Consider the following 13,602-nt stretch of genomic DNA (forward strand, 5'->3'; position numbering starts at 1 on the left):
TGGGGGAAACATCAAAGATAGATGTTTCACTTCTTTTGTGGATAAGCTTAAAACGTCAAGCCCAAATCTTGCACAATGGCCTTTAAAACAGCCCAGTGACAATTGCTGCCACACTCAGGATCTGAGTTCTATTTGCAATGATATGCTTCTGCAAAACTCTTCTGGGTGAGGCCCTTAGTCATCTTTCACAAGAAATTGAACAATGTAGACTACAGCATGATTACAGGGTTGTTTTCTGCCTTGACCTCAGTGATCAAAAATGCACCCATATGTCCTTTAAAATGACTGGTGACATTGTCCAAAATCTGCAGAGATGCTGATACGACAAACTGTAGCATGTAGTAAACTGGATATGTTGTGGTTTGCCATTCCTCACTAAAATACAGTTTTAATATGGATAGGATGTTAAAATTCAGATTAAACTGACCATGCCATTATCTCCGGGGCAAGCTACATACCCTCCAACATTTCTCCAATTAAAATAGGGAGGTCCCATTCCATAAGGATAATTTTACTATTTGTGCCCTACACATCTTATTGCACTCTGGGCAGCTTCCAACATGTATGAAAACATAATACAATGTTAAACATTAAAAAACCCTTCCCTATACAGTATTGCCTTCAGACAGCTCGGGGGTTGGATAACTCCATACCTTCCAACATTTTTCCAATGAAAATAGGGACGTCCTATGTAAAAGCAGCCCTGAGTTCTCACTGGAAGAAGAAGAAGAAGAAGAGTTTGGATTTGATATCCCGCCTTTCACTCCCTTTAAGGAGTATCAAAGCGGCTAACATTCTCCTTTCCCTTCCTCCCCCACAACAAACACTCTGTGAGGTGAGTGGGGCTGAGAGACGTCAAAGAAGTGTGACTGGCCCAGGGTCACCCAGCAGCTGCATGTGGAGGAGCGGAGACGCAAACCCAGTTCCCCAGATAACAAATCTACCGCTCTTAACCACTACACCACACTGGCTCTCTGGAAGGACAGATCCTGAAGCTGAGGCTCCAATACTTTGGCCACCTCGTGAGAAGAGAAGACTCCCTGGAAAAGACCCTGATGTTGGGAAAGATGGAGGGCACAAGGAGAAGGGGACGACAGAGGACGAGATGGTTGGACAGTGTTCTCGAAGCTACCAGCATGAGTTTGACCAAACTGCGGGAGGCAGTGGAAGACAGGAGTGCCTGGCGTGCCCTGGTCCATGGGGTCACGAAGAGTCGGACACGACTAAACAACAACAACCATGTAAAAGTGTGACATTCCGGGATCAGATCAGAAACCGGGACGGCTTCTCTAAATCAGGGATGTCCCTGGAAAATAGGGATGCTTGGAGGGTCTGAGACCACACATTGTGCACAAAGATCTGGAAGGAAGCCACAACAGCCACTGTTATCTAAAAGTAAAGAAGTCAAATTTGTGAGTGAAGGAACCTCTGAGGCATGGAGAGGTGCTTTGCCCTTTCCTTGCGAACTGTTTTTCTGCTTCAAACGACCACCTGCTTTTTCTTTCTTAGGGCGGCCATATTTCTTTTTTTTTTTTTTTCAAGACCTAAAAATCCTGACACAAAAAGTTGTTGAGCTTTTTTAGGGCAATCGCCCGATAGCACCACCGCCAAGCCAGAACCTGGACCAGAGCCCAGGTTGCCCCCAATTCCAGGACATTTGCTTTAAAAATGTAAAAATTCCCCCTGGATGGGTGTGTAGGACACCCAAAAGAGGACATGTCCAGGAATCCCTGGGTGTATGGCAACCCTATTTTTCTCCACCACTGGATTCCAGCACAGGTTTATGAGGTAAAGGTAAAGGTACCCCTGCCCGTACGGGCCAGTCTTGACAGACTCTAGGGTTGTGCGCTCATCTCACTCTATAGGCCGGGAGCCAGCGCTGTCCGCAGACACTTCTGGGTCACGTGGCCAGCGTGACAAGCTGCATCTGGCGAGCCAGCGCAGCACACGGAACGCCGTTTACCTTCCCGCTGGTAAGCGGTCCCTATTTATCTACTTGCACCTGGAGGTGCTTTCGAACTGCTAGGTTGGCAGGCGCTGGGACTGAACGACGGGAGCGCACCCCGCCGCGGGGATTCGAACCGCCGACCATGCGATCAGCAGGTCCTAGGCACTGAGGTTTTACCCACAGCGCCACCCGCGTCCCCGCGGTTTATGAGGAGAATCACACTACCTCTGAAATTCTGTGCTGGGTTTTATATCTGTTTTTGGCTGGAGGCTGCTCCTCTTCTCATAGACAGTAAGTGTTTTTTAGTGTTCTCTTCCACCATATTTTTAGTGCACCGAATGGAAATGTTAAAGAGCGGAGCACTAGTCTGTGAAAATTCAAACCTAGACCTCTACCAGACGCAAATACTGTATACTTCCAGAAGAATAACAGGGATGTGCTATAAGCCAATCTGTCAGTGCCTGACTTTTACATACCCTAAGCTTTTTAAGACAGGATGAATAATATTAAATCTATTGATGGCTGTGGGGCTTCTGTACCATACTTAGTTCTGGCAATACTGATAGTACCTAGAGTTTAGATTCAAATGTTCATGGAAATGCAGCCAGCTCTTCCATTGTTACTTCCCACTTAGAGGACATGTTGCTTTGCCTGGTCTCCTCTGCCATGAGCCAGCCGCCTCCCTCCCTTCCCAACCTTTCTGCCTGCAGCCTCTCATTCTAAATGTCTTTCAAATTTTGTATTGACACTGCTCTGTTATGCAGGAAAATGGAACCAGCCTTTTCGAAAGAAAAAGATGTTAAGAGGACTAAGTAAATTTTATGAGATTTTATTTTGGAAAACCGGTACAATGATATATAATGAAATTCAGTCAAGGGAATTTGAGGAAGTCATTTAACTTGGACCAAGTTCAGTTATGATTTATTCTTGTTTGTTTGTTTAAAATTTTGGAAAATCAATAATAAAAATAATAAAAAAGAGAAACTAGCCTTTTCAAACTAACAGAAATGTACATGCTTGGATAACTCATTGTTAGCAATGAAAAGAAGACCTCATGCTTACCAATACAACATACTTCAATTCCCTCCCTGTGGTACTTGGGAGAAGCAGACCCAAGAACAGGCCGAAGATGGTGAAGCCACAACTAACAAAACAGATGCATCACGGACCTTTCAGCCCTGCCAGTAATTATGAAATAGCTTTTTTGTCTGTGTGTGAAGGTGGGAAAGGGAAAAGCTGTGCTTTCTAAAGAGCAAACAAAGGGGAGGAGACTCTAAAATTCATCTGGAAATTTAATTTGATGGCTACTGATTTATGGCTACTGATTTATGGCTTTTTGTAATATAGTCAAGGACAGAGGAGGAAGTGCCAAGTTCTGTGGTGCTGGAGGACCACACTTGCCACACGGCAGATGCCAGGACTTAGGAGGATGTGCCCCATGATTTTTCTCCAAAAGGGAGGACACTCCGCTCTCTGCTAATGGCTAGAGAACCACGGGTGATGGGGAGGTTGCACATTCAGCCTTCCAGGAAGAACATCGTGGCAGTTTGAAGGTGACCGCTCGATCAAATGGTGGGTGGGGTGGAAATCTTCTAAATAAATCAGCAAACGTAGTGGCACTGCTGCCAAGAGGGGCAGGAAAAATGTCATGGCAATATGGAGAAGAGCCTGGACCCCTCCAACTGGCCAGAGAAGGAACAGCTGCAGGCAACTTGCTCCCTGCCTTTCCATGTCCCACAGAGAAACTTACGGTCTTCAAATAAAAACATCTTGAAGGTCCCAGGCCACAGAGAGGTTAGGCTGGCCTCAACTAGAGCCAGAGCTTTTTCGGCTGTGGCTCCGATCTGGTGGAACACTCTGTCACAAGAGACTAGGGCCCTGCGGGACCTGACATCTTTCCGCAGGGCCTGCAAGACAGAGTTGTTCCACCAAGCCTTTGGCCAGGGCACAGCCTGACTCCCTCCTTCGGCAATCTTCGCGGAGCTCTGGCCCAATGGTTGCCATTGGTTTGATTTGAATTAATTTTATAATGAAATGATTTTAGAGTGTTGTGTGGTGTTGTACTGTTGTACTGTTTTATTGTTGTTAGCCGCCCTGAGCCCGGCTTCGGCTGGGGAGGGCGGGATATAAATAATAATTGTTGTTGTTGTTGTTGTTGTTGTTATCTCCAGCTCCAACAACTGTCAGTTGTCTTCAGACTGTAAAGCTGAAAGGAATCACATTCTGGTGCCCATCCAGCAGGCCAAGGACTAATGGTTGCTCAGCTGGGTGAGTTTGTCCAAGACCTTGCACAATCTCATCACTAGAAGTATAATCAAGATGGGAGAACAATTCTTTTTCTTGAATCATTTTTGGGTGAGCAAATAGATGTGGGGATATTACAAATATTCTGCAGCACAGTATACTTCCTGTTTTAGAATTAGATGGTTCTCATTTTGACTGTAGGTCACCTTCTCCTCCCCTCCCCCCGCACCGGTTTCCTAGGCAAAGAGCGCAGAACACACACAATCCTGCCTGGGATAAGAGTTGAAGACCCACTTGGTTAAGAAAGAGTTTAACCTTTCTGATGCCAACAGGAGCAGCTGGCGAGGCAAAATCCTACAGTGCCACTACCCTCCCAACAGCAGTGTCACTGGGGCAGTGTGGGAGGCAGAACAGGGCAGGAAGGTGGGGCTAGGTGGGTGCACTGGGAGGGCCCCTGCTGGGGTGCCCACACAGCCCCAGTCATGCTGTCCCCTGCTCTGCCCTGCCCCATCCCAGCAAGCAGCAGTGACCCTGCTGTCACGGGGGCAGCAACACACCACTGCTTCACCACACTGGCTGTTCCTGGTTGCCAGTAAGCATAATAATGTATCCAGGACGGAGGTACAAAAATGTAAGTGATGGGGGCAACATTTAGCCCAAGTTTATTTATAAGCTATTCTGCTTGGACACAGAATCTCATGCTCCAAAGGAGAGTATTTGCATGGGCAAATAGTTAGATGCATCAAGGTTCCACAGCATGGTCAGTCAATGAGGACATCAGCACAGTACAATACCATTAGCTCTTTCTACTCTGAGGGGGCCTTATTCATCCCTGCGGCCTTGAAAGTGTATAGCATCAAAATGATGGCTACAATGGCCTATGCTGCTCCTTTATGGGCTGCCTTTGCAAACCTCTCACCTTTAGAGACACTTCAAAGCCAATTCTTACGCCGACTTTTAAAATTACCAACATGCGTAAGTAATGCGGCCATTCGCTTAGAAATGAAGATCCCCTCAGTGGAGTTAGTCATATGGAGGAGAGTTTTGATCTATTGGATATCCCTATGGCATAAACTCCCGAACCACTATCTAATTCAATGCATGTGGCGGGATGACTTCACAAATTTGTGGTCAGGAAAAATCCATGCCAAATTGCTGTCCTATGAGATCTCGCCCACTGAATTGCTCAAACTGGATCTAAATGTGGCAAAAAGGTGTATAAATCAAAGGCTGGATGATGCGGAGCTATACCAAAATTTCGTAGCTGGTGGTGGAGCCTGCTCGCCGTTAAATTTCGGCATAACCCCTATCTACCGCGCTCCGTCCTACTTAACATCGCTTATGGCTGCGTCTCACCGTTATGCCTTCATTAGAGCTAGGTTCAATGTTTTTCCAACAAACGTGCTGAGACATAGATTCACTAAGGGCCAAGTCCCTTCAATGTGTGCTTGTGAAATGAAAACATCTGAATCTCTACATCATGTTATGTTTATCTGCCCTTTGTACAGTTCAGCCCGTGCTAGTATTCTAAACCCCATAATCCAGCCTATGGCTGACAAACCAGTAGACCTACAGCTTGCCTGGGTACTTCAAGATGTGGATCCTTATATTACCCTACAGGTTGCTAAATTCCTAACAGCCGTCCTCTCGCACAAGAGACGGAACGGAATGTTAGCTGATTATTGATAGTCACAAGAATTTTCTATAATGACATCAGATATTGTTTTTAGTGTAGTGCCAAAATTTTTTAATCTTAATCTTAAACTTTTTTATGAATGGCTAATATCCGTCCTTGTGAGTTGTGAACTGTGTTATACTACTTGTGGTTTGTATGAGTCCGCTGTTTAATTTGATTTGTTTTGTTGTGTTGTGCTTCATGATGGGCGTAATAGCCGAATAAACATTTGTTGTTGTTGTTGTTGTAACATGAGCTCCGTAGATTAAGTGTTCACTGAGCAAGAGAATTTTTAAAAGCTCAGGTACATCACATTGCCAAAGCAGGGCCAACCATCAGTGGACCATGTTAACGTTAGCCCTTGGCAGAAACTGAACACAGGGAGTCAGAAGTGATGTAGTCTGTACAGAGAGACCAGGCAGTTTCAGTGCCTATCATGTAACAGATGGCTGGATGCAAATATTTATATCACTAGTATGATGTACATGGTGGTTGTGCACCAGACTGGGCTGAATCCAGAACTGAATGGGTTATCAGGCAGCAGGATTATTATTATTATTATTATTATTATTATTATTATTATTATTATTATTAATCCAATGCAGCCTTTAAAAAGAGATCCTTACATTTGGGATTTGTTGAGTGCAGCATTACATTTCAAGGTGTTCCAGAAGCTCAGTTTACTCTTCCATCTTGCTTATTTCCAGTTAGGCATCTTTGTCCTTCCTTCCTTCCTTCCTTCCTTCCTTCCTTCCTTCCTTCCTTTCACAAAGCCTGCTCATTTATTTATTTACTTGTTTCTTGGGAACATTTTCCTGTAAGAAACAATTAAAAGGCTATTGAAATATTCTTTACTTATCCCTTCATCCTTTTCATCTTCCCCTTCCTCGGCTTTTGGATTTTGTGGCAGCAAAATAGCTATTTCATCCAGGTAAGTCATGTTAAAGGCTCTGAGACAGCCCTAGAATTGGTAAACTGTAGATTGTGTAGCCCAGTGTCTGATATCCAGAATGCGGCAGGTAGACTGGTGACTGGGAGTGGCCGCCAGGACCACATAACTCCGGTTCTGAGAGATCTGCATTGGCTCCCAGTACGTTTCCGAGCACAATTCAAAGTGTTGGTGCTGACCTTTAAAGCCCTAAATGGCCTCGGTCCTGTATACCTGAAGGAGCGTCTCCACCCCCATCGTTCAGCCCGGACACTGAGATCCAGCGCCGAGGGCCTTTTGGCGGTTCCCTCACTGCGAGAAATGAGGTTACAGGGAACCAGAGGGCCTTCTCGGTAGTGGCGCCCACACTGTGGAACACCCTCCTTTCAGATGTGGAGGTATCCTATCTTTAAAAGACATTTGAAGGCAGCCCTGTTCAGGGAAGTTTTTAATATTTAACGCTGTACTGTTTTTAACACTTGATTGGGAGCCGCCCAGAGTGGCTGGAGAAACTCAGCCAGATGGGCGGGGGATAAATAAGTTATTATTATTATTATTATTATTATTATTATTATTATTATTAAAAACAAGAAACTCTTTAATAATAATAATAATAATAATAATAATAATAATAATTTTAACAAAAGATTTCAGGCAGGATCTCTCCCAGTCCCACCAGGAGATGCTGGGGACTGAACCTGATGCCTTCTGCATGCTAAGGAGTTGTTCTACCACTGAGCTACGGCCCTAGCTCACAATATTGCTGTCAGGATAAAATGGAGAAGGTGGAGGCAGAAGTGTATATGCTCTGTGGAGGAAAGGTGGGATAGAAGTATAAGAAGGAATAAAGTATGTAAACTAGCCCATAAGTGAATAAACTACAGTATATTTTTAACTTACTCTCCTAATAATTTGTATATAAATTCTAAAAGTGGTATATAAATTTGGTATTTTTTTTAAAAAAGAGGAAATGTTCAGACTTTCAAACAGTGTGTTATGCCTGAGCCTTCATTGCTGAAACTCCCAACAGCATTTTCATGCTCACAAACACCTGATGAAGGCTTAAGGAACCATTGTGACATAACCCATTCAAGCAGATTTAAGGGGCAACAGGCTGTCAACAGTGGCAGTAGTTGGGAGCTCCCAGCTATTGAAAAGCCACATAGAGACTTTTCATACTGCCTGAGGAATTAATTTCTTATTTAACGTTCCTAATTGCTGGATCAATTTAACAGGACGGGAGCTAAGATTTGCTTGCATTTGGCCCCATTGATAGGGAACTGCCTGCTGCATCTTCTGCTTTGAAGTCACCCTGGTCTTTGGGCCTCCAGCACCTTCTTCAACATGCCCAACCCATCCAAGAGGCGTATGATACTGGTGTTCCACTGGATTAGCAAGAAGCCCCTGACAGAGAAGCCGTGCTCTACCATCTCGGCCAGACCTTCTGCCTCTGCACCGGCTTGCAACACTCCTCACATTTCACCCTACTTCACGAGGAGCAAGACACAACCCGCTCCACTCCGGAGGTCCAGCAGGCGCAAGGTGCTGCGATTTCCGAATTTCACTGACCCCAAGATTTTAAGATCCGTCATTGGCAGCGTTGGCCGGAAGAGAGCCCACAGGCGTGGCAAGCCAAAGAAGACTCCAGCGTAAACAGGAAAAGGGGAAGCGGCCTACTGGAGTTGCCATTGACAACTACTCTCAGCCTCCTTTTCCCCCTTCTGGCCCAGCATGCTTTGCGCGCACCCAATATGGCGGCGCTCAGCCCCAGCACGTCCCGACCGGCGTCCGCTTTCCCTTTCCCATTCTCCGCCTCGACAGCTGGGGCTGAAAAACCCACGGAGGGGCAGCCTCGGCCGGCTACCGAACCGAACAAGAAGAAGCCGCCCTTTCGGACTTCAGGAGTTGGAATATTGTCTAATATTGTCTTTATTACTGTTCTGTTTGTAATCTTGCCTTTTTTTTTTTTTTTTTGAGTATCAATTAAATAAATAATAATAAAAAAAACAATACCCTGAACCAATCAGCAATCCATGGCTTTGTAGGAGAGGAGGAGGGTGGCTGCTGTCACAAAAAATAGTGGAGAGTATTAAAAGAAAATTCTGCAAAGTGGCCTTTTCTCTTTTGGGGAGAGAACATGAAAAATCTCAGGCATTTTCTTAGAAATATTTCCTCTGAAAATCTAAACTTTGTTATCATGGTCAATGATCATCATTAAGAAACTGGGATAAAACAACTCTAACGTGCCTTCGATGTGTTTATTGATAAATAAAATACATTTGCTGAGGGAGCTGCATTGTCTTTTGATATGTTACTGAATGTAGTTCAAGGTTTTACATTTAAAACTCTAAACAATTTGGAACCAGATTTCTTAAGGGACCACTTCTCCGATGATGATAATGATGATGATGATGACGACGACGACAATGATGATTTCTTTACCACCCTATACCCATAGGTCTGGCTGTCATCCACACTCTTCAGATGCAGCACTACTGAGAGAACTGTATGCCCCAGAGATGTGCTCAGCTTTTACCAAAAACTGGGCTTTTAGTGTTGCAAAACACTAAAACACTGAACCTGATGCCTTCTGCATGCTAAGCAGTTGTTCTACCACTGAGCTATGGCCCTAGCTCACAATATTGCTGTCAGGATAAAATGAAGAAGGTGGAGGCAGAAGTGTATATGCTCTGTGGAGGAAAGGTGGGATAGAAGTATAAGAAGGAATAAAGTATGTAAACTAGCCCATAAGTGAATAAACTACAGTATATTTTTAACATACTCTCCTAATAATTTGTATATAAATTCTAAAAGTGGTATATAAATTTGGTATTTTTTTTAAAAAAGAGGAAATGTTCAGACTTTCAAACAGTATGTTATGCCTGAGCCTTCATTGCTGAAACTCCCAACAGCATTTTCATGCTCACAAACACCTGATGAAGGCTTAAGGAACCATTGTGACATAACCCATTCAAGCAGATTTAAGGGGCAACAGGCTGTCAACAGTGGCAGTAGTTGGGAGCTCCCAGCTATTGAAAAGCCACATAGAGACTTTTCATACTGCCTGAGGAATTGATTTCTTATTTAACGTTCCTAATTGCTGGACCGATTTAACAGGACGGGAGCTAAGATTTGCTTGGATTTGGCCCCATTGATAGGGAACTGCCTGCTGCGTCCTCCGCTTTGAAATCACCCTGGTCTTTGGGCCTCCAGGACCTTCTTCAACATGTCCAACCCATCCAAGAGGCGTATGATACTAGTGTTCCACTGGATTAGCAAGAAGCCCCTGACAGAGAAGCCGTGCTCTACCATCTCAGCCAGACCTTCTGCCTCTGCACCGGCTTGCAGCGCTCCTCACATTTCACCCTACTTCACGAGGAGCAAGAAACAACCCGCTCCGCTCCGGAGGTCCAGCAGGCGCAAGGTGCTGCGATTTCCGAATCTCACTGACACCAAGATTTTAAGATCTGTCATTGGCAGCGTTGGCCGGAAGAGAGCCCACAGGCGTGGCAAGCCAAAGAAGACTCCAGCGTAAACAGGAAAAGGGGAAGCGGCCTACTGGAGTTGCCATTGACAACTACTCTCAGCCTCCTTTTCCCCCTTCTGGCCCAGCATGCTTTGCGCGCACCCAACATGGCGGCGCCCAGCCCCAGCACGTCCCAACTGGCGTCCGCTATCCCTTTCCCATTCTCCGCCTCGATGGCTGGGGCAGAAAAACCCACGGAGGGGCAGCCTTTGCCGGCCGCCGAACCGAATAAGAAGAAGCCGCCCTGTCGGGCCTTTCATGGACTTCAGCAGTTGGAATATTGTCTAATATTGTCTTTATTACTGTTCTGTTTGTAATCTTGCCTTGTTTTTTTCTTTTTTTGAGTATCAATTAAATAAATAATAATAAAAAACAATACCCTGAACCAATCAGCAATCCATGGCTTTGTAGGAGAGGAGGAGGGTGGCTGCTGTCACAAAAAATAGTGGAGAGTAGTAAGAGAAAATTCTGCAAAGTGGCCTTTTCTCTTTTGGGGAGAGAACATGAAAAATCTCAGGCATTTTCTTAGAAATATTTCCTCTGAAAATCTAAACTTTGTTATCATGGTCAATGATCATCATTAAGAAACTGGGATAAAACAACTCTAACGTGCCTTCGATGTGTTTATTGATAAATAAAATACATTTGCTGAGGGAGCTGCATTGTCTTTTGATATGTTACTGAATGTAGTTCAAGGTTTTGCATTTAAAACTCTAAACAATTTGGAACCAGATTTCTTAAGGGACCACTTCTCCGATGATGATGATGATGATGACGACGACGACGACGACGACAATGATGATTTCTTTACCACCCTATACCCATAGGTCTGGCTGTCATCCACACTCTTCAGATGCAGCACTACTGAGAGAACTGTATGCCCCAGAGATGTGCTCAGCTTTTACCAAAAACTGGGCTTTTAGTGTTGCAAAACACTAAAACACTGAACCTGATGCCTTCTGCATGCTAAGCAGTTGTTCTACCACTGAGCTATGGCCCTAGCTCACAATATTGCTGTCAGGATAAAATGAAGAAGGTGGAGGCAGAAGTGTATATGCTCTGTGGAGGAAAGGTGGGATAGAAGTATAAGAAGGAATAAAGTATGTAAACTAGCCCATAAGTGAATAAACTACAGTATATTTTTAACATACTCTCCTAATAATTTGTATATAAATTCTAAAAGTGGTATATAAATTTGGTATTTTTTTTAAAAAAGAGGAAATGTTCAGACTTTCAAACAGTATGTTATGCCTGAGCCTTCATTGCTGAAACTCCCAACAGCATTTTCATGCTCACAAACACCTGATGAAGGCTTAAGGAACCATTGTGACATAACCCATTCAAGCAGATTTAAGGGGCAACAGGCTGTCAACAGTGGCAGTAGTTGGGAGCTCCCAGCTATTGAAAAGCCACATAGAGACTTTTCATACTGCCTGAGGAATTGATTTCTTATTTAACGTTCCTAATTGCTGGACCGATTTAACAGGACTGGAGCTAAGATTTGCTTGCATTTGGCCCCATTGATAGGGAACTGCCTGCTGCATCTTCTGCTTTGAAGTCACCCTGGTCTTTGGGCCTCCAGCACCTTCTTCAACATGTCCAACCCATCTAAGAGGCGTATGATACTGGTGTTCCACTGGATTAGCAAGAAGCCCCTGACAGAGAAGCCGTGCTCTACCATCTCAGCCAGACCTTCTGCCTCTGCACCGGCTTGCAGCGCTCCTCACATTTCACCCTACTTCACGAGGAGCAAGACACAACCCGCTCCGCTCCGGAGGTCCAGCAGGCGCAAGGTGCTGCGATTTCCGAATCTCACTGACACCAAGATTTTAAGATCTGTCATTGGCAGCGTTGGCCAGAAGAGAGCCCACAGGCGTGGCAAGCCAAAGAAGACTCCAGCGTAAACAGGAAAAGGGGAAGCGGCCTACTGGAGTTGCCACTGACAACTACTCTCAGCCTCCTTTTCCCCCTTCTGGCCCAGCATGCTTTGCGCGCACCCAACATGGCGGCGCCCAGCCCCAGCACATACCGACCGGCGTCCGCTATCCCTTTCCCATTCTCCGCCTCGATGGCTGGGGCAGAAAAACCCACGGAGGGGCAGCCTTTGCCGGCCGCCGAACCGAATAAGAAGAAGCCGCCCTGTCGGGCCTTTCATGGACTTCAGCAGTTGGAATATTGTCTAATATTGTCTTTATTACTGTTCTGTTTGTAATCTTGCCTTGTTTTTTTCTTTTTTTGAGTATCAATTAAATAAATAATAATAAAAAACAATACCCTGAACCAATCAGCAATCCATGGCTTTGTAGGAGAGGAGGAGGGTGGCTGCTGTCACAAAAAATAGTGGAGAGTAGTAAGAGAAAATTCTGCAAAGTGGCCTTTTCTCTTTTGGGGAGAGAACATGAAAAATCTCAGGCATTTTCTTAGAAATATTTCCTCTGAAAATCTAAACTTTGTTATCATGGTCAATGATCATCATTAAGAAACTGGGATAAAACAACTCTAACGTGCCTTCGATGTGTTTATTGATAAATAAAATACATTTGCTGAGGGAGCTGCATTGTCTTTTGATATGTTACTGAATGTAGTTCAAGGTTTTGCATTTAAAACTCTAAACAATTTGGAACCAGATTTCTTAAGGGACCACTTCTCCGATGATGATGATGATGATGACGACGACGACGACGACAATGATGATTTCTTTACCACCCTATACCCATAGGTCTGGCTGTCATCCACACTCTTCAGATGCAGCACTACTGAGAGAACTGTATGCCCCAGAGATGTGCTCAGCTTTTACCAAAAACTGGGCTTTTAGTGTTGCAAAACACTAAAACACTGAACCTGATGCCTTCTGCATGCTAAGCAGTTGTTCTACCACTGAGCTATGGCCCTAGCTCACAATATTGCTGTCAGGATAAAATGAAGAAGGTGGAGGCAGAAGTGTATATGCTCTGTGGAGGAAAGGTGGGATAGAAGTATAAGAAGGAATAAAGTATGTAAACTAGCCCATAAGTGAATAAACTACAGTATATTTTTAACATACTCTCCTAATAATTTGTATATAAATTCTAAAAGTGGTATATAAATTTGGTATTTTTTTAAAAAAAGAGGAAATGTTCAGACTTTCAAACAGTATGTTATGCCTGAGCCTTCATTGCTGAAACTCCCAACAGCATTTTCATGCTCACAAACACCTGATGAAGGCTTAAGGAACCATTGTGACATAACCCATTCAAGCAGATTTAAGGGGCAACAGGCTGTCAACAGTGGCAGTAGTTGGG

This window comes from Podarcis muralis, chromosome 12 (genome assembly GCF_964188315.1).
Source record: "Podarcis muralis chromosome 12, rPodMur119.hap1.1, whole genome shotgun sequence".
NCBI classification, from domain to species: domain Eukaryota; kingdom Metazoa; phylum Chordata; class Lepidosauria; order Squamata; family Lacertidae; genus Podarcis; species Podarcis muralis.